The 22553-nt window shown below is 38.3% G+C and overlaps 1 protein-coding gene across 2 annotated transcripts in view; it reads right to left on the minus strand.

Moving 5' to 3' along the window:
- The window catches only part of LOC129247331 (protein phosphatase 1 regulatory subunit 14B), a 104825-nt gene extending 83180 nt beyond the window's left edge, over positions 1 to 21645 (minus strand). The window contains exons 1-2 of one of the 2 annotated variants that reach the window (XM_054886424.1): positions 20922 to 21645; positions 1695 to 2293 (exon numbers count right to left, since the gene is read on the minus strand). The gene's annotated coding sequence lies outside the window, so the exon portion shown is untranslated. The remainder of the gene's footprint in view (positions 1 to 1694; positions 2294 to 20921) is intronic. The other variant, XM_054886423.1, reaches the window with a different exon arrangement.
- Positions 21646 to 22553: the final 908 nt, after the last annotated feature.

Below are 22553 nucleotides of genomic sequence, written 5' to 3' on the forward strand. Positions count from 1 at the left end.
TTTATAGAATTAATAAATCTTGTTTTTCCTTTATAATCTTATATGCTATTTATCAATGCTCTTTCAACGGAAATTAATTCCGGCCAGTACAATACAAACGTACAAATTTAATATGACCGCAACCCTTTGCACTTACACTAAAAACTTAACTTCACATTTTCCCCAACTAAAAGATTTAATAAAATGTTAGACAAATTCTAACTGATCCCAACGCCTGTTTCATTCACTCACACATTAACTATACTCTTACTCACTCATTCATTCACCTGCCATTCTCTCACCTATTCACTCGTATACGGCACTCACACACTTCATCTCACCAGCTTCATAATCCACTCTCAACGTCCCCTTAGTGTTTTCTGCCTTCGGCTATGAAAAGCAAAAGTTTCATTTCTCTTCTACTTTCTTATGAACTTCATTGGTATAAAACGTTTACAGTTTGCTATTATTTAATATCCTCTTTTAATATTATACGCATAAAACTAAACATATACATATATACAAGTATATATATACAAGTATATATAATAATATCTTTGGTGTTTGAGGAATTTTGATATCCCCGAAATAGTCACTGTAGAATTCCAGAGATAAAAATTTTTTGTTTTTGAATTTTTTCGAACTTCAAAACACTCAAAAAGCAGGTGGACGGAGCTTGAGTGGCTACGTAGGGATTAACATTCTGGATAATGAATTGGAAAATCGATAACATAAACAATAAATCAATAGAAATGTAGTCGAAAAAATCGTTTGTACCATAAAGTTGAAGATATGTACTTAGTATACGTATTTTTGAACATTTAGACTAAACAAAATTTTTCTAAGTCAGTAGTAGTAATTTAGCATTTCTCTAAAATTTAACAAACTTTATCCAATAAAGTTTGAAACTTTAATTATTTGTAGTTTATTAAAATTGAAGGTGAGTTAATAAAAATTCTCTACGTTTTTGGCTAACTATTCCATCAGAAACCATAGTCAAGCAATTCCAATGATTGGAAGCAGTCACTTTTTCACAGACTCTGAGAATAAATGCGTTTACTCTCGATAAGTCCGCTATTTTTCTATCAAATCAGACTGGTGTAAGCTGAATAGAAATTCTGCCAACTGCAAGCGGTTTTTGTTTTGTTTTCACTACTGCACATTTTCTCTACAGGGTCCGCTAGTACATAATTATGTGGTGCACGCGAGTGTGTGCTTTTAACGCTTGCTATGTTTACCATTACAAGTGTATGAATTAATTGGCCGGCAGACTGGCTTGCAAATATTCGTTTTGTCATGTGAATCAATTTATCAAAACGAATGCGTAGACTAGCAAAAAAAAAACACACATTTTGAAATAAAATATAGTATGATATTTTCAAGTACATGGGTTAGAAAGGTTTGGCACATGAGAGAACTAAATTTGAAAAAAAAAAAAAAATGTAAATGCTGAAAAAAAACTAAATGAGTAAACGTGAATTAAAGCTCCAAAAAGGAAAGGTATTTTTTTATAATTGTTGGAAAAATTATTATAATTAAAAAAAAAGTTAGAGAAATATGTAAATTAAAAATAAAATTATATAATTACTGGTCGTATGGGTTTACATACTAATATATACATACATTTATGTTTGGTGTGTTTGGCGAAAGGAAATTCATGGAAAACTCGATTAATATTCATTGTGAAATTTCTAGCGTAATCGTTTTTTACATACCGTCTCACGTAGTCGCCGCCATAGGCACAGTAATGGCTAGTAATACGAATTCTCTTCTTCTTGATTGGCGCGATAACCGCTTACGTTAGGACGAGCGTGATGAGAGCCTTGTAGAGTGTTAGTTTTGTTCATCGAAAGAGAATATTACTACTCAATTGTCTACTTAGTCCAAGGTAGCAGTTGTTGTCAAGTATGATGGATAGAATAATAGGATGGCGCCTATCGTGGTACCGTTACTTTGCGCTCAGCAAATTTGACAATGAGTGACGTCGTATTAGCACCAGTATTGCCAGATTACCATTTTCGTAACTTGATTTACCTTTTTTTTTTTTGGTTATTTAGTCTCGGAGTTTTAGTTCTTTCTTCATGCTATTTTTCTAGTCTGTTCTAATTAAAATGCAATGTTTATAATTTTGTAAAATGTCCATATTTTTTAAATAGTTTAATAATTCTCTCAGTTTTATTTAGCTTTACTTTACTTTTTTAACATCTGGTAGCATTGCCCGCGATTGCAGTTGTTGTTGGTGTTCTTCCCCTTTCAGCAGTCAAATCTCTCACTCGCTACTGCAGTGTTGTCTAGCTTTACATATAGCAACGCACTAAAAAGCCCATTTAAAGAAAATAAAATACCAAATTTTTATTGAATTACTTAAAGAATTTTGTATGCGTGACAAAATGTCTTCAAAATGTGCGTTTTTTCAAATAAATGTTATGTATGTACAATTTAATTTATGAGTATTTTGTTAAGAGAAATTGTTTTGTTAAGAGAACGACTTTTTTGCTATATTTGAAGTTATGTCTCAAGATAAGGTACTCTCTTTGTAAAAATATCGTTATGTTTTCTTCAGTATTTTCTGGTATTTTGTAGCATATTTTTACTATGAATACATCTCTTGATGCCCTATGTCCCACGTTTTCAGCGATTCCTAATATATTTCAGAATACTCACACAAAGTTACAGAGCCTAATTCTCAATATTTCCGTAGATATTTACAAAGCCAAAGGTAGGCGAGCGTTAGGTAGTTACGCTGTGACCGGACAGCTATAGTACAAACTTTATCTTCTTTTCTCGACTTTTCATTTTTATGATTTCTTTGAATTGGCGTACATGAATGAAAAAAAACTAATGAACCTTTTGAAATGAATCATAGCTTGTTCCCTTCAGTATTAAATTCTCTTCTATTTGAACTAACAAAATAGATAAAAAAAAAAATTTCAAGATTTTTATACCAAGCTGAAGTGAATTTTTTTTTATAGAAAGGCATTTTTTTCTTTAAAACCTCCAAAAGTTGAAATTTTGGAATTTATCTCAGTTTGTTAGTTCATCTAGAATAAAAAACCATGATAATTATAAATCCATTTGAATTTTTTGCTTTAGATAATAATTACGAGCTGTATCTTGTACGCCAGTTGGAAACTCCAGCGTTGCAGCGCTCTACTAATTTCTATGTTAAACATTTTTTTCAACTTATTTTAACCAGTACAAAAATTTTTTATACTTTTTAAATGTTCATTAAAAGATAGGAAAAACTTTGCAGTGCTAAATTAATTTTTTCCTTAAAAAAAAATCGCAAAGAGATGCAATTTTTAGACCTCATAAACCAGGCTCCCCCCTTAAGAAGAGTTGAGAGAAGAAGATTTAATATTCTTGCGTAACCTTAAATGGAACCAAAAATTAAATTTGCACTTTCAAATTATCTAATTTTATAAGAATCAACAAATTTTCATTAGCACTAAAATCTTCTCAAAGTGACCTTTTTTAACCTCCTTTTGTTTAATAACACAGGTTTTTTTTTAACTTTCGGTTAAGGTAACTTTAAATTAAAAAAAAGAAACAAACACGAAATATATTACATATACATATACATTACATATACATTTTTGGTATAAAAAAGCATTAAATTTATTGCGAAGAGCAAACGTTGGCAACACTGCACAACTCGGCAAATGTGACGTCACGCACTCTTGATGGACGCAATCTGGTTTCTATTATTCTTGGTTGTCAAGCATTGCATTTTTTGCAATGTATGCACTCGAATAGTAACCAACTTCGAACAGCTCGCGCAGCTCATGCACGGGCATCAGCTGTCTGTTAGATGGCTAAATGACAGTCCAGAGTATTGTTAATAAACGCGCGGAAGCATTTTGCCGAGAGTAAGTGCGAAAAAGGAAAATCAGTAATGGATTTCAAACGTAATAGTGTGATTGCATTATATTTGGCTGGAAAATCACTACCAGCGATTGTTCGTGAGATCGAGCACCTTAAAGTAAATAAAGTCTTTGTTTATCTGGTACAGATACTGGTAGCATCGAGAAACGTCATGGAGGTGGTCATCAAAAGGCTACAACGTCGCGTGAAATGGTTCAAAAAGTGAAGAATCGACTTGAGCAAAATCCTCGACGAAGTACCAATCAAATGGCAAAAGAACTGAAAATATCTGACCGTAGCATGCGCTGCATACTGGAAAATTGTCTCAAGGTCAAGCTTTACAAGATCCCAAAGGCGCATGATCTCACACCAAAGCAGCAAAAAGTCAGACTTGAGAGAGCGAAGGAGTTGCTTCGCTTGGCTGAAAGAGATTAATTTCCGAACATTGTGTTTTCTTATGAGAAATTTTTCAAATTGAGTAATTCGTAAAGTCCCGAAACGATGGGGTTTATTTGACTGTCCGTTTATACGGGGAATTTGAGTCATCGATTGGACACCAGGAGGCAGCACCCGTCACAGGTAATGGTTTGGGCCGCTATAACCGCAGATGGGCGCTCTACAATCGTTTTCATCGAGCCTGGTGTCAAGGTAAACTGCGAAATATTATCGGGAAAGTATTCTGCTGGTTGCTTTGAAGCCGTGAGCAGACAAATATTTTGGTGGCAGACCATGGACGTTTCAACAGGACTCGGCACCGTCTCCCAATGCTCGAGTGGCTAAAAAGCAACGTTCCGAACTTCATAAGGTCCACCTAATAACTCTCAAATTCCCCATCGCGAATCCGTCCTTTGGGACATTTTGGAGAGCAGGGCCCGCACTAAAGGATTCAACAGTCTCGAAGGGCAGAAAAAAACCATTGTTCGCGAGTGGGCCAAAAAATCAATATCGATAACTACGATTCGACAGCTGGGAATGACAAACTGTGTTGACAGTTCTATTCAGTAAAGTTTGGCAAGTCATCATGAATCGTTTAACGCTAGAAAATAGTATCCAAATTGTGGCAATTTACTTTGACAAAAAAAAATCTGATATATCAACCTCGGGACGTATGCTCATCCAGTGCTAAGTGGGATGCGGTTCAAGCGTTGGCTGCAAAAATAATGCTACGACTTCAATTCATTGAATGGGAGCGCAAGGCCCAGCAGCAGCAGTTACAGATGGAAGTACGACATGCAGATGAAGTGTTTCTGGACAGGACGACGGCAAACGCTGACATATGAGTCAATTGCTCACAATAACACCATACAGAAGACAAGACGATAGGTTGTAAATGCTGCGCTATCGCAGATTTTCCGTTGTTCCATTTCATCCAGAAGCACTTACACAAACAGTGGGAGGAGTGGATACTATTGCTGGCGTGGATTCTCCATACGTACACAAGTGAGAGACTGGACGCAGGTACCTGGTGTGTCAATAAAGGCGGCTCCACCGAAATGAAATGCTTACAGCGATGCCAGGGTGGGAGCATGTCCTACATACCACTGGTGCGACCGTTAATGATGTTTATGACATAACCTTCTAACCCTAAAAAAAAAATAAAAACAAAGTTCCTTATAAGACCAAGAAAAACCCAACGTATGGAAGTGAAATACGGGTGCTGATTACTCTTATGATTTGCGAGGAAAATTCTGCGGATATTCTTATTCTGATAATTGCAAAGACGAGTTTTAACTCTCACATTTGGGGCAGCAGAAAGCACCGACGATGCTATGCAATGAACCGAAACGTATGGAGCGCAATAGTAAAGGAAGCAGTGGCTCACCCTGAGCATCTTTTTTAACAACCTTAATGCATACAGTGACTCTCAGCTTATTTGATGCAGGTAATACTTTTTTAGAAAAAAGAAAATTACTCGATGTTTATTAAATTTAATAAAAAAAAATACATACGACTTGTAATAAGATATGTATGTACTGTTTACCACTGCAGAAGGAACAATAACAAAAACAAAGCTTGCTGAAAATATAAGGTTGTCAAAAAAGTCTTGCGGTATTTTTATTGAATTTTCAATTGTTCATAAAATTGGTTATAATAATGCGATTTAAGTCAAATATGCGCCGTTTTGTTCGATGACGAGTTCCCAACGAGATGCCAACTTCATAATGCCCCTCTTATAGACGCTCGCTTCCCTATTGTCAAAAAACTCAGAGAGCCAATTTTCACAGGACTCTCTTGAGGACAACTTCCGACTACCAAGCTCGTTCGCCCTGGACAGAAATAGGTGGTAATCACTTCGTCCGAAATCCGGACTATACGGTGGATGCAGAAGAACCTCCCATCCGAGCTCCCGGAGCTTCTGGCGCGTCACCAAAGATGTGTGTGGCCTGGCGTTGATGGAAGACAATTCGGCCTCTGTTGATCAAAGATGGCCTCTTCTGAATGAGTGCTGCATTCAAGCGGTCCAGTTGTTGGCAGTACAGGTCCGAATTGAGCGTTTGGCCATAGGGGAGCAGCTCATAGTGGATGATTCCCTGCCAATCCCACCAAACATACAGAAGAACCTTCCTGGCCGTCAATCCAGGCTTGGCCACCGTCTGGGCAGCTTCACCGCTTTTCGACCACGACCGTTTGCGCTTCACGTTGTCGTAAGTGACCCACTTTTCATCGCCAGTCACCATCCGCTTCAAAAACGGGTCGATTTTGTTGCAATTCAGAAGCGATTCGCATGCATCCATACGGGCAAAAATGTTTTTTTGCGTCAAGTCGTGTGGCACCCATACATCGAGCTTATTTTTGAATCCAAGCTTCTTAAAATGGTTTATAACGGTTTGATGACTCTTGCCCAGCTCTTGGCCGATGCTACGGCTGCTACTATGCCGGTCTCTTTCGATCAATTCAGCGATTTTATCGCAATTTTCGACGACAGACCTTCCGGACCGTGGCGCATCTTCGATCACCTCTGCACCAGAACGAAAACGTTGAAACCATCGTTGTGCGGTGGAAATGGAAACTGTATCGGGTCCATAAACTGCACAAATTTTATTGGCAGCATGAGATGCATTTTTGCCTTTATCGTAGTAGTACTGTAAAATATGCCGTATTTTCTCCATATTTTGCTCCATGTTTGTGACGCTATAACTCACGAACGACTAAAAGCAAACAACAATTAATCAAACACGTGTTAGCACGTGAAAAGAGCTTTCCAAAAAGCTCTAGCGTGAACCGATGCGACGAATACAACTATATTAGAACTAAGCGCTTGCAAAGACAAGCTTGCGGAAATACTGCAAGACTTTTTTGCCAACCTTATATATAGAAAGAAATTGTTTTCTCATCAAGATGTGCTCACAGTTTAAATGATGCAGTGTACTTTATATTTTCTCTGAGAATGCAATAACGGTGAAAGATATTTTTTCTGTTTAGCTTAGCATTTTAAGTCATTCTCAAAAGATTTTTGTAAAGAAAAGTTGAAAAAATTAAAATTTTTTAAAATTGGAAAACGAACCTCACTTGAAAAAGGGAAGACATTATTCGCCATTATAAAGAGGGCAAAAGTTAACGAAAAATTGCAGAAATTGTTGCTATTAATTCCTCAACTGTCCAGCAAATTATAGAAAGGTTTCGCCACGAAAACAGCATAGAAGATAAGGGCAGATCTGCGCCAATTAAAATATTTAATGATGCAGTTAAGAGGTGGATTGTGCGCAAAGTTAAAGAAAAACCCGATTTAAGCGCTCCAAAATTAACGAACGAAGTCGAAAAATACTTAGGAACGATCGGTAACCCTAAGACTGTTCATAGAGTTTTGCGCGAAGAAAATTTTCATGGAAGGACTGCCCGAAATAAGCCGTTGATTAATGCTCGTAATAGAAAACAAAGAATAGAGTTTTGCAGACAACATTTGAACAAAAACATTTCGTTCTGGAAGTCCGTTGTTTTTGCGGATGAAAACCAATTTAACCTTTTCAGGTCTAATGGGAAGTTCTGCGTTTGGAGAAAACCAAACACCGCGATTCAACCATGTAATTTGCGCTTTACAGTTGTTGTTGTTGTTGTTGTTGTTGAAACCGTAAATTTGCCCTGTTAGTGTACTGTAATCACCGGCCGTCTTCGTCTAGCTCATTTAACGGTAGGCCCAGGAAACTAGCTGTTTCTGCAGGTTGGGTCCAGAGGGAGCGGGGTGTTAGATGAGTGGGTTTGATGGGGCATGTGAAAAGGTGGTTAGTGTCGTGCGGGGTATGTTTAGTGTGTCGGGGTCGATTCTGGATAAGTAGAAGTTTAAAATGTTACAGTATCCTGGACGTAATTGTGCCAAGGTTACCCGGGCCTTTCGGGGAAGTTGGAGCTCTTCGTCTGCGATTGATGGTTGTTGGACTTCGATAACGGCATTCGGGGATCGGAAGCTTCAGAAGGCGGTAATGGTCTCCCGATGAATGTCGTTTATGGTCTGCCTGTACACTAGGGCGGGTCGATTTAAAAATCGCTCATTGCTCTGTGAAAATCGTATTCTAGGGATCAAAATAAGAAACTTTGCCGAAGGAACCATACCTCTAAAACGAATTCTGATGCCCCTCAATTTGGGTCGAACGAAAAATCCCACTTTGACCCATTTAGAGTGCTCCAATCGAGTCCAAATGTATGACCGACCCCCACTAACTTTGGACGGTCGATCCACCCATGCCAGTGGCACACCCCCTTAGAACTCCCCTGGGGGTTCCCCATACAATCATATCAAAATATCACCATTTTTGGCCTTTACATGAGAAAAGAAACTAAAAAGTTCGACCCAAATTGGGGGACATCAGAATTCGTTTTAGAGGTATGGTTCCTTCGGCAAAGTCTCTTATTTTGATCCTTAGAATATGATTTTCACAGAGCAATGGGCGATTTTTTTGCCTCCCCACAAAAGACACTAAAAGTTCGACCCAAATTGGGGGACATCAGAATTCGTTTTAGAGGTATGGTTCCTTCGGCAAAGTTTCTTATTTTGATCCCTAGAATATGATTTTCACAGATCAATGAGCGATTTTTTTGCCTCCCCACAAATCGACCCGGCCTACTGTACACTGTCCGATCCAGTAGCTGTCTGTCTATTTTGTCTTGGATCTCGTCCGCGTAATTGAGGAAATGCTTCCTGACGTGCCTGCGTTCTACAGTTAAAGGCCGCGGTGCAGTGTGATGGTATGGGGTTGCATGTCCTATTCAGGCGTCGGAAATTTAACATTTATCGAAGGAAATATGAATAAAGAGATGTATCTGGATCTGCTAAAAGATAATTTAGTACAAAGTGCGGATAAATGGGCATTAGGGATTCGTTTAGGTTCTACCAAGGCAATGATCCCACGCATACGTCTGGTATTGTAAAAACTTGGCGTATCTGGAACTATCCGCACACCTGCACAGAGTCCAGATCTCAACGTTATTGAGGATTTGTGGTCAGTGCTGGAAAATTAAGTAAGAAACCACCATATTTGTAATGCTTCTGAACTGAAACGGGCACTACAGGAAGAATGGGATAAAATTAGTTACGATTATATAGTAAAATTTGTAGAATCTATGAATTCCCGACTAAAAGCGGTTCTGAATCAAAAGGGATACCCCACCAAGTATTAGCCGTAATCATGAAATCGAAATATTTATGTGTTTATGTTTTTTGAATACTTTTAATTTAGTACATCATTTAAGCTGTGACGTCAAAACTGCAACTGAGTTATTTTAATTTGCCATCTCTTTCTTATGAAGAAACATTTTTTGTTATTTTTTGTTATTAAATAAAACATGTTATTTAAAAATAAAAAATATAAGAGTTTTTTCTGTAATGGAAATACCATAAAATATATTTGACATTTTAATAATTTTTTTTGGCTGCATCAAATAAGCTGTGAGCCACTGTACATACAAATATGCACTTTACGAAGGATATGCAATTCGAGAACGTTCGCAGCGTTCATAAGTTTTTCCATTAACTGCAATTCCTGGTATTAATAATGAACAACCAGCTACATTAATTTCACTAAAACTGCTTCTCGACGCTCATTTTCCGACGAATCCGGTATCTAGTAGCACCAGCTTGGGAAGTACACCAATCTGTCTTCAGAACCGGGGCTGGCTGCTGGATAAGCACCGCTTGGCTTGGGCCATTGGCTCATTCGGGCCCTTCAAGTCGCCTGGTTCTGATGGCATCATACCTGCCCAACTGCAGAAATCTGCGGAGGTGTCATGCCGCTGGCTGAGCCCTATATATGCGAGATGCATATCCAGGGGCTATATACCGGGATCAGGGAGGGCTGTGAGGGCTGTGTTCATACCCAAGGCTGCAAGAGCTCACATGTCCCCCTAAGGATTTTAGGCCAATCAGCCTCTCATCTTTCTTGCTGCAAACCCTTGAGAGGCTGATTGACCTACACATAAGAAGCGGAATTCCTCGGGGGCGTTTGTCGTTCTGTTTGTGTTCTCTTACCATTTCTCTGGATCATTGTTATCAATGACTTGCTGGAGGAGCTGGTAAGGTGGGTTGTAAGGTGATTGCCTATGCGGATGATGTGGCATTAATTGTTAGAGGAAAGTTTATAGATACCCTGTACGCTTCAATGCAGGGATATCTGAACGTAGTTGCTCGATGGCCAGCAGACTGCGGCTTATCGGTGAATCCTCTTAAGACGGAGCTCGCCCTTTTCACGAGGAAATATAAAACACCCAGAGCTCAAATCCCCTTGATGGGGGGCGCTCCGCTGTTGCTTTCTGACAAGGTGAAGCACCTAGGTCTAATTCTTGACAGTAAGCTAACGTGGAAGCCCAACATTGAGGAGAGAGTAAGGAAGGCATCAATAGCCTTGTATGGATACAAGGGCGGAATTGCCAAAAGATGGGGCCCGTCGCCTAGAGTTGTATTTTGGCTCTATAATACCGTAATAAAGCCAATCTTGTTATATAAAGTCGTTGTCTGGTGGAACTCCCTGGAGAGGACGACATCGGTCAAAACGCTAGAGAGAGTTCAGAGTACACGAACGTGTAAGGTCGGCGGTAAGGAGACGTTCGAGGGATGTTCTGAGGATGACAAAATCTCATCTCTCAAATTTCGCAGGCATCCTTATGTGGCCGTATACATGCCGTGAGACTCGGAATTACTTCGAGTCCTTTTTGCGTCAGCTGAATGGAGGATGAGGTGGAATCATCTCAGCACCTGCTCTTTAGCTGCCCAGCTCTCGCGGGACTAAGATTCAAGCATCTTGGTTCTTACTTCTTTTCTGAGCCCACTGCAGGTCTTGATAACAAAAATCTGATGAACTTCATCAGCAGCATAAAGAGGTTAACACAACCGCAGACCAGTCACCGTTCATAGCCCACAAACACTCAACCCTCCCCATCCCTTTCCCTTTCGTCCTTTTTTCCTTCACCTCTTTTTCCCCCCTTGCAATGGTATCACAAAGGATGAACCAAACTTCTTTCATCTAAGTGGGCCCACTCTGTGGGCAACCATCACTACCTAACCTAACCTACATTAACTTCCTCTTTTGCTATCACACGAATTATCACGAAATTCTCTACTTAAATATTTATACCAATTAGCTTGCATTTTACACACACACACACATCTATGGCATGCCGATTTGTACAAAACTTTTTATCAAAACTCACCCGCAGGTGTGCACATGCACGCCTGTCAGAAATGATCGTCAATTTAAGACAGGAAAATGCCCATACACGAGCAAACGCTAGCCAGCTGGAGCTATTAAAATGCTCACAAAGCCATGTGAAAATCCATACATACACACATACACACACGCATACAAGTGCACTTGTACGAGAAATGGACTAATTTGTGTGGAACATGTGAACGTGAATATGTTTGTTTACATTTATTTCGATTCGTTACGTTTCGTTGCTTGCGCACAAAATGTCATTAAAACAAAAAAAAAAAATAATATAATAACTAAAACAAAAAAATAATAATAAAAGAATTAAAAAACAAAAAACTAATAACAAACCAAATGCCCACCACAAAACCCGTAAAAGTAATTCTAAACAAAAAAAGTCGCTATACCAAAACGAAAAAAAAAAACAAGAACAAAATAAAAATAGTGGAAAGGTAACAAACTTGTTAGTTGGCTGCGGCAAGATGAGGAAACATGAAAAAAAGAGCAACAGAAGTGGATATAGGAAATGAAAGAGACGCGGCTTTCTCGTGCTAACCAGCTAGAAGTGACTAGTAGCGGCGTTCAAAACTCTGGAGGCGCTCTGAGTTGCCCGCAGAGTCAAAGCGCCTGAACAAACCACTCGCAGCTGCAGCTCCAATAGTCAACTCGCAACTGTGCAGCTGCCGCTAAAACCGCTAATACTTGTCGCTGTGATAGCCAGCAAGCGATGCATGCCATTGGACATCGGATTATTCCTAAAGCAAAGTCATTGAAGGCAACCAATAAATAAAATATTAATTATATAGCAACTTTCTAATGATCTTACTTTTGTGTTGTTGTGCAAGAAAGATTTTTTTGAAATGCGAGTCTTTGAAAACAATACAGCGGAATCTACTTCGTTGAGCTCCAAATTCGATTGAGTGTAGGAGGTGACGGTGATTTTAAATAAAATTCTCCATTAAGTGCTGATTTACACACAGAGATATCTGGAAGGGAGACACTGGAAATTAACTTTCGATGTTTCATTCGCGGTCACACGGCAACATTTGTTGCTTTTGCTGTTTACTACTTTAGCATCTTTTGGTTCGGATATATTCTACAATCCGTGAGAATGTAAAGCGGAGAACGTTCGTCAACTGTTTCTTAAATATTTATTATATTTCAATGAAGAATGCAAACTGGTTAAATATTGGGTATGGGAATAAGTTTCCGCTCTCTTAAAAGAGGTGTCGCTGCTGATACTATTTTTGTGTTCGCTTTAGTAATATACTGTTGATTTTAAGGTGTATATGTGAGTTGTCGATCGCAGTAGTTGACATTCGTTTGAAGCGTAAAGATCCTTTTTTATCTGACGTCGAAAATGTCTACGTTCGTCCCGAAAAAACAGCATTTGCTGCAAGTCATTCTTCATTATTACTTTTTAAAGAAAAGTACGGATGAAACACTCCATCAGATAAAAAAAAAAATAAATAATTGGCGCGTACACTTCTGTTAGGTGTTTGGCCGAGCTCCTCCTCCTATTTGTGATGTGCGTCTTGATGTTGTTCCACAAATGGAGGGACCTACAGTTTCAAGCCGACTTCGAACGGCAGATATTTTTATGAGGAGCTTTTTCATGGCAGAAATACACTCGGAGGTTTGCCATTGCCTGCCGAGGGGCGACCGCTATTAGAAAAATGTTTTTATTAATTTTGCTTTCACCGAGATTCGAACCAACGACCTCTCTGTGAATTCCGAATGGTAATCACGCACCAACCCATTCGGCTACGGCGGCACTCCATCAGATACAACTTGTAAAAAGTGGTTTCGACACTTCCAAAGTGTCCATTTCGATGTCAGTCATAAAGATCGCAAAAGGGCACAGACAAAATTCGACGATACTCAACTACAACAATTATTGGATGAAGATGCATATCGAATCCTTTATGATATGTCTAAAGAGTTGGATGTTGACAGATCAACCATCGTTTGCACGCGATGGGAATGGTCCGGAAAGCAAGTAACTGGGTGCCAGAGCAATTGAAGGAGAGGCATATCGAGAGTCGTTTGGTGATGTGTGAGATGTTACTCGAACGGCAGAAAAGAAAAGGTTTTCTGCATCGCATCGTCACTGGCGATGAAAAATGGATATATTATGATAACCCTAAGCGTCGAAAATGTTGGAGCCTAGTAGGTGAACCAGGTCCATCGACAGCGAAAAAAAATTCAAGCTTCAACGGTTATGTTGCGCATCTGGTGGGATCAGAAGGATGTCATCTATTATGAACTCCTTAAACCATCTGAAACCATCACTGGCGATTGTTATTGACTGCAGCTAATACGTTTGAATCGAGCTCTCAAAGTAAATCTCGGTAGACAAGACAAACTGATTTTGCTGCATGACAACGCCAGACCACACATTGCTAAATCGGTCCAGAAGTATTTAGAGGGACTGAATTGGGAAATCTTGTCGTATTCCCCAGACATTGCCCCTTCGGATTACCATCTGTTCCGATCAATGCAATCAGCTCTAATTGGAGAGCGGTTCACTTCTTACAAGAGCATCGCAAACTGGCTCAGCAAATGGATCAAGTCAAAAGAAGTCGAATTTTTCGTGAGAGGAATCCGTATGCTGCCTGAAAGATGTAGTAAAGTTGTAGCTTCCAATGACCTATACTTCACATAATATCATGTATTAGTTAATTGTTTAAATGATTCGTAACTTTGGCTAAGAAAGGACGGAAACTTACTCCCATACCCAATAAGAAATAATTTCTGAGTTTTTTTTTTGTTCTCGAATAAAACAAAAATTAAATGGAAAATACTTCATTTACAAATAATCAACTTAAAATTAAGTTGTGTATCTAGAAATGGGGAAAAATACATGGCTCATAAGTTTTTTAAATTATACCAACTTTACTAGTAAAAATAATCCTGAATTTCCCAAGCAGCGTTCTGATGTTTGTCATCGTTGTTTTCTTCCGTTGGATTGAAAACCAACACAGAACTCAGAACTTTCGCCCACAAAAGAAGAAAACAAATGGCAAACAAACGAAACTGTCAAAAATTGTTTAGAGCCAACTTTACCATACGAATAAAAAGCGCAAAGCGTATCGCCAGTATGGAAAACAAAATCCCCTCTCTCTTCCCCGTCCGTTCTTCTCCCATGAACAAAATGTTTCCCTGTGTAAATGGGCACTAAGTTTACTGAGCTTTGCAGTCTTTTCCAAGCTATACATACAAAACAGTGCCGAGACTAACAAGCAAGTTAATGATTGCTCACAATGATTTTATTTTTAGTGGAGTTAGGATGGAATTTGTAGTATTTTTTCAAACAATTTAATTATATATTGAATTTGCTTTTTACATTTTACTTAATTTTTTATTTGGTTGGGGAATAAGTTCATAGCGATTTTAAAATATTTTCTTTTATTTTACAACGATTTGTTTGCTGTTTGGCAAAGGGTGAGTATTCATTTGATAGAACACTTTCTGCTCTATAAAACTATGTTAATTGTATTTTTGAGTTATTAAATTTTTTATTAGTTTAAGGCTTAGAAATGGAATACCTAAGAGACAAAAATCAACATTTTCCACACCTGCAGAAGCAGCTCGGGACATTTTCGATGTGTATGGAGAAGGTGGCCGCCGTAGCCGAATGGGTTGGTGCGTGACTACAATTCGGAATTCACAGAGAGAACGTTGGTTCGAATCTCGGTGAAAGCAAAATTAATAAAAACATTTTTCTAATAGTGGTCGCCCCTCGGCTTCAATGGCAAACCTCTGAATGAAAAAGCTCCTCATAAATATATCTGCCCTTCGGAGTCGGCTTGAAACTGTAGGCCCCTCCATTTGTGGAACAACATCAAGACGCACATCACAAATAGGAGTAGGAGCTCGGCCAAACACCCAAAAAGGGTGTACGCACCAATTACATATATTATAATAGGACTATGAATAAGTTCGTTTTTTTTCGAAATTTGAAACTTTATTGACGTAAAATGGTTACAAATTTAATATTCAAAGTATTGTCCATCGCTTACTACTACTTTTTCCCATCTTTCTGGCAATTCACGGATTCCCTTTGTGAAAAATTCGGTCGGTTTTGCCGCAATCCACGAATCGATCCATTTTTTGACTTCATCGTAATTACGGAAGTGCTGGTCAGCCAGGCCATGTTGCATCGATCGGAAGAGATAGTAATCGGATGGCGCAAGGTCTGAACTATACGGCGGGTGGGGTAGGACATCCCATTTGAGCGTTTCTAAGTATGTTTTGACCACTTGTGCAACATGTGGCCGAGCATTGTCATGTTGCAAAATAACTTTGTCGTGTCTATCGGCGTATTGCGGCCGTTTTTCTCGCAGTGCTCGGCTCAAACGCATCAATTGTCGTCGGTAGACATCCCCCGTAATCGTTTCATTCGGTTTCAGTAGCTCATAATACACAACACCCAGCTGGTCCCACCAGATACACAGCATAACCTTCAGGCCATGAATATTCTGCGCCGACGTCGATGTTGAAGCATGGCCAGGGTATCCATACGTTGCCCGACGTTTTGGATTGTCGTAATGGACCCACTTTTCATCGCCAGTCACAATTCGATGCAAAAAACCCTTTCTTTTGTGCCGTTGAAGCAGTTGTTCGCATGCCATAAAACGGCGTTCAACGTCTCTTGGCTTCAATTCATACGGCACCCAATGGCCTACCTTTCGGATCATTCCCATGGCTTTTAAACGTTTGGAAATGGTTGATCAACTCCCAAAGTTTTTGCAACCTCTTCTTGCGTTTGAGCCGGATCTTGATCGAGCAATTCCTCCAATTCGGTATCCATGAACTTTGGCGGCGCACCCTCGCGTTCTTCGTCTTCCAAGCCAAAATCACCACTTTTAAAGCGTGCAAACCACTTCTGGCACGTTCGCTCAGCTAGAGCATGCTCACCATAAACTTCCACCAAGATACGATGACTTTCGGCTGCTTTTTTCTTCATATTAAAAAATTCCCCGCAAAAACACATTATTTGGTACGAAATTCGACATTTTCAAGTGTGATAAAAATATTGTTGTTTACGCTTCAAATAAAAAACTTATACTGACGTTTGTGCCTTACGACAGTAGCTCTCCAATGAATGTTTGGAAATGTGGATCGATGGAATAATAATCAAGTTACGCCATCTGTTGTAAAACCGCAAGGAACTTATTCATAGTCCTATTATATATATGGAGAAGATATCATAGGCGACTCTATAGCACGCAAATGCTGCGCAAAGTTCAAAAATTGCGACGTCGATGACACGTCCCGCAGCGAAAGGCCTTCTGAATTCGATGAAGAACGCTTCAAATCACTTTTGCAAGAGAACGGTCGGCAAACCAGTCGTAAATTCGCGGAAAGAATGAACTGCGAATAAAACGATTCTCAATAACCTTCATTCAATGGGATTTACTGAAAAATTGGGAGCTTGGGTACCTCACGAGCTCAACGAAAAAAACAAACAAAGTCGCCTTCAAATTGTTTCTCAGCATCTCGCCCGCCATCGAGCAACACGCGGTCATTAACAGCGCTTTTTGTACCGAATCGTCACGGGATATGAGAAATGGAGCTTATACATCAATATGAAGCAAAGAAGGGAGTGAGTGGCACCAGGAGATACGCCAAAGCCACGAGTCAAGTCGGATATTCATCCAAAGAAGATCATGATATGTGTTTGGTGGTACTGTGAGGGCATGGTGCACTGGAAAGTGCTCGAAAAAATAGAGATAAAGATAAAAAACGTTTCCTTTGATAACACAGAGGTCCTTAAAAACTGGCTCAACAACTTCTCTGACACTAGACCAGGCGATTTTTAGAGGAATCAACAAATTGGTCTAGATTTTATTATAATTGCTTAATTTATTGATATAATTATTTAATTAAAAGTCTTCGGTAAAAACGCTACGCACTTATTCCCCAACCTTTACCCCATTATTAAAAACGCGCTTAAAATGTGGATCTCCCAGATCTGCTTAGATTCGCCAAAAGCGCTGACATCCTACATGATGTCTACTTTTGGTATTCGTAGAGGTCGGTCTTCATCTGGTATCGCTAGGGACCAAAAGGTCTATGCGTGGCTTAATGCCAACCCAGGCTAACCTAACCCAACCGTCCCCAACCTTATATATGAAATAGATTTACTTTTTCCATAAACAATGAATTTGAAAACAATTTATTTACATTCCAATATTAATTTTAAATTATATTTAAACCCTTTGCAGTTTGTTGCCGTATAATTAAAAAAGTACTTTTTTGCTACGTTTGTCATCAAAAGTGATTTAATTTTTTCCCCTTTCTTCTACTTTCTTAAATGCAACCTTTTGTAAGGTAGTGTCAAAATTCGAATACCACAAGTGAGCAAACATTTTATTATTCGAGGCTAATTATGAACCACATGGCTACCATAAATGTCTGTCTTACACCAGGCTAAGATTCAGCATAGAGCTAGAAAAAATAAGGATTACTTCTTTGTGTAGTGTATTTATCGATCTCCATGAAATTTAAATGAAAAGCATATGAAGAATATTTGTTCCTTGACAATAAATTAAAAAAACAAAAAAAAAAAAAATAAAAAATAGAGTGTGCTCTTATTTATTTGGCATGAGGCTGTATATGGAAGCTGATTTGATAGCTTGAGCAAATACCTTGTTTACGTCTACTTATAGAATTTACTAATTAAATTACTAGAGGCTATGAAAATGCTTGACAGAGGCTAAAAAAAAAGATGACATAAATATTCTAAAACATTTTTGAAAACAAAAATATTTTTTATTTATTTAATAGTAATTAATATAATTTATTATAATTATTATTTACTGGACTAATACAAACTACCTTCGGCTGGTTAGTTTAAGTAGTGATTCTTTCAGAATCCAACTAGCGCTTCCGCACCATTTTGTTGCCACCTCCTCGTTTTTGGCTGCTTGTTACCCCACAGACCAAAAGCCAGTTATGACTGCCGTTAGTCTCCAGGCATCCCGTCGTTTCATGTCTATCAATTTGGACGATTGCTTAAGGTTGTAGGTGGGCCATAACGTTCTGCTAAGTTTGCATTTTGTCTGCTCTCTCCATCTACAATCCGCGATTCGGAGGTATTTTAGGGAAATTGCACTCTTGACTGCATAGCGATTCTGCAATTGCCAGTACTTCCGCCTAAAGACATTACAAGCATTAGGGAGACGCACAGATTTTCCAATTTTAAGTCTATGAGAATATATGCCAGCTCCAACACCACAATCCATTTTACTGCCATCGGGATAGACTGTAGTGTCGAAGTTGTTTAGTGAGAGTCCCTTATTCCATTCCTTCCTGGATGGAAAGAGAGTGGCAAAATTTCTGCTGAATGTTACCTTCGGGACGATGTAGTCAGTCCTCTTCGAGATATATTGGGTTTGTCGCAGTAATAGACTGACATGGCCATGAGTTTTCTTCCAGCGACCCACTTCATTTAACCTAAACGCCCTCATTGTTGCCATTTTCTTTAAATGCAGATCTACCGGAATAACGTGTGTCAGTGCGTTCAGGACCTCCCTAGGACATGGTGTGATTGCACCGACTGTTATTGCACAGGCTGATCTTTGTATTCTGCCAAGTAATTTGATGTTGTATTCTCTCTCTAGAGCTTTCCACCAAACCACCGAGACATACGTTAAAATTGGTCATATAACCGCCTTATACATATAACCATAATGTATACCTGGGTTGAAGACCCCATCTTCTTCCTAGCACACATTTAGAGGCACATAAAGCGATTTCTGCTTTCTTTACCCGCTCTTCAATATTTAATTTCCAGCTAAGTTTGGAGTCCGGAATTTCCTTTAAGTACATTGCACTGGTTAAAAGTGGGAGGGTTTGCCGTTAATATTTGGTAGAGTAAAAATTGCTACCTTATATCTGGTCGTAAACTAACTAACACTGCAAAAAAATTGAAATTTATATACAGTGTACCCTCTCTTAAGCGAACACCGAAGGGACTAAAAAATTTGTCCGCTTATGAGAAAAGTGTAAAAACGTGAATCCATAATTTGTTATGGAAGGCTTCTCCACGCACGGGAGAAAAATTAAAAAAAAAAATCTTAAAGAATTTTGGTATGTACTGAAAAAAGTGTCCGCTTACGAGAGATGTTCGTTTAATAGAGGTGATCGAGGAGACACTGCACTGTATTTATTTTAAAAGAAAAATAGCAATAATATCTTAAATTTGTATGGCCCTTAATTTATAGACATTACGACGTTTTCCGATTAATGTTTGAAATGGTGGTGCAGTAGCGGTACCTCTGCTAAAACTAAAGCCATTTCTTTCCAGGCTCTAACAGTTCTTTGCGTAATTTATAGGTATGGGAACATTTAATCACTCACGCCTCAGCTAAAATTGAAGTGCTGATTTTCCAAGCGAGGAGTGTGGCTTGATAAAATGAATTTAGTTGGTTTTAAAAATAGAATTTTTGCAAAGCAAATTTTGTTTTATTTAAGTCGGATACTTTGTAATAATAATTATAGAAAATAGGTTCTAACAAAAAATGCTTTATATTTTTTTGCTATATATCTTAAGGTGGATAGGTGTAGCGGAATTATTGTTCGAGATCTTCAGACCGCGTTCGTTACATCAAAATTCGGTGATTCAGTAAATTTTCTAAGCCGCATCCCGCATATTTTTTTCTTGATTTGGCAACGTGACAAATCAGCTGAAGCTCACTTGAAATTAAAACTACACGGTATACAATTTTGGGGATGCGCTAACCAAAATATTAAGTAGTAAAGTAGTAATAAAAAAAAATTAAGAAAAAAAAAAAATTAAATTAAAAAATTGAACTAAGTTTTTTGCCATAAAATAAGTTTCATACTAATTGATTTAAAGAGTTTGCTGCAGAGGCAGTGAACATAGAAGTAGATGTACCCAAAGCAGTTAATGCAATTCCGAGTGGCTTTGCAATTTATCAGCCCTATCCCCTCGGCAATCCGGCTTCAGTTTGTTCGCAAAACGGGAGTTGTATATGTAAAAATAAAGTTCTTGGGATGCAGTTACGTGCTATTGTAGCTGATGTGATTATTTTTTCACCGAGCCCCGTGCCTGAGGGCTTCCATTTGAAAACCATTGTAAAACGACTTTAGAAATTTTGACAAAGTTTGAGTTTCACTTTTTCCGGTTTAATTTTTAAGCCAACATAGCACCTTTTAACATGTTTCCGCTTCAATGCAATAAAAGTTTCCCCCAAAAAAAATTTCACGTTCATATTAGCATTTTTTCATGGCTGCAAACTAATTTTCCTCTCTTTGAGTTCCTAATATCTTAAATTTACAGTTCAAAATGCGTTTCGACATTGTAAAAGTTGCAATGCAAAAACATAAAAAATAAAAGTAAAAAAAAAATTATATTTATAAATAACAGTTAAAAGCGATTATTACAATTGCTTCAACTTGATTGCCGCTTACTTTGATTAATGCTGTTCGCTGTAAAACAATTCCCAGTGTTGATGTTGTTGTTTTTTTATTACTTGCCACCAGCAACTGCCACTTGCTATTGCAATTTCAGACGCTAAGGTGTTGTGTTATGCTGTTCTCGTTGCTGTTGTTGGTAGTAGTAGATGGTGGTGGTGATAGTGGTTACTGGCGGACGTATGTTTAATAGAAAACTCAGCCAATTGTGGTGAAGTGGATTATAGGTAGGTAGTCAACAGCTAACGCCACTTTATTGCATTGCAAACAATTTTTTCTTAACGCTTTTGTACACTTTTACTTGACGCCTTAATATTTTTTTTTCAAATAAATGCTTGAAAAACTTACACAAACGCGTAAATTTCAAAAATTCTGTTTTTTCTCAACGCAGATTTCACACTATCATCAAATCACACTAAACGTTTTGTTATTTCTTATTTCTTGGAAAACTTGCTTGTATAAGCGCTAGATGTCTTCTGGCTAACAGAACTTTCTTTTAGCACTCTTCCAATGGATACTTTTGATATTTCGCTTTATTTTTAGCACTTTAATATATATCTTTAAATTTATGCAGATGCCTTGCGTTATGTAGCTAGAGATACACTCTTGTTGTTTTTGCCTTTGCTATAGTAGAAAAAAAATCTGCACGCACCAAAAAGCACCACACAAAACGCTTTTACACTTTTGAGAACAACTTTTTCTGAGCAGCACAGAACACAGTGAGCACCATTCAAAGACTGATTTTTACCGCAATTGAATGCCGCTGAGCTACCCAAAAGTTGTTGCATGCGAGCAAACGTATCAGCTGAGTATATGTGTGATACACACAGCATTGAATTAAGCCAATGTTAAGCTTAACATAGCGCTGTTATCAAGCTGGTATATGTTTATGTTGGAGCGCGCCATTTGGTGTGAGCGCTAGTGGGAGAACATAGCAGTGCTTGCTATGTTATTTTAGTGGTGTGGAATCTTTTGTTGCTATTCTATGTTTGTTACTCATGCGCGCGCATAATTCTTTTGGAGTTCACATATATTTATGCATGTATTTTATGCTTTTCTGTTTTTTCATTGCTAAACACGTATTTTATTTTTGCTGTTGAAAAGAAATTGGCTCTCAACATAGCAGCAGCAGCAACAGCAGCGACATATACAAGTAGGCTTTGTGGATTTTTTTTGTTTTTGGCATCTAAAGTTTAGGTAACGCAGACATTGAGTTAGGACTGAATGAAAAGTTGGCTGATGTATCCAGCCAATAGATGCAGACAATAGGGATGAGTAGAGATATTACATACGTACGAAGTTCAGCGTAACTTTTCACGGTTGACATAAAGAAAACTTGGCGATCAAGCGCAGATAAGATTTTGTACAATAAAAAGTATTGAAGAGTTAATTTTTGGGGTAAATGGAACTTCACCTGGCGCATGCTTTAATTTCCAATTATTCCAATAGGTTTTTGTGAAAGTAGGTAGAGCGCCATCAATTTTTTTAAATATTTCCTCAAACATATCCGATTCTTCGTTGTTACAGAAATATCGAATTTCTGTAAAATTTGGAAATTTTTTGTTACTCCCTTGGTTATCTTCATGAAAGGTGGGTCCGGGTTTTGAGCGACTTCAACAATTTAATACA

Source organism: Anastrepha obliqua, chromosome 5, assembly GCF_027943255.1.
Source record: "Anastrepha obliqua isolate idAnaObli1 chromosome 5, idAnaObli1_1.0, whole genome shotgun sequence".
NCBI classification, from domain to species: Eukaryota; Metazoa; Arthropoda; class Insecta; order Diptera; family Tephritidae; genus Anastrepha; species Anastrepha obliqua.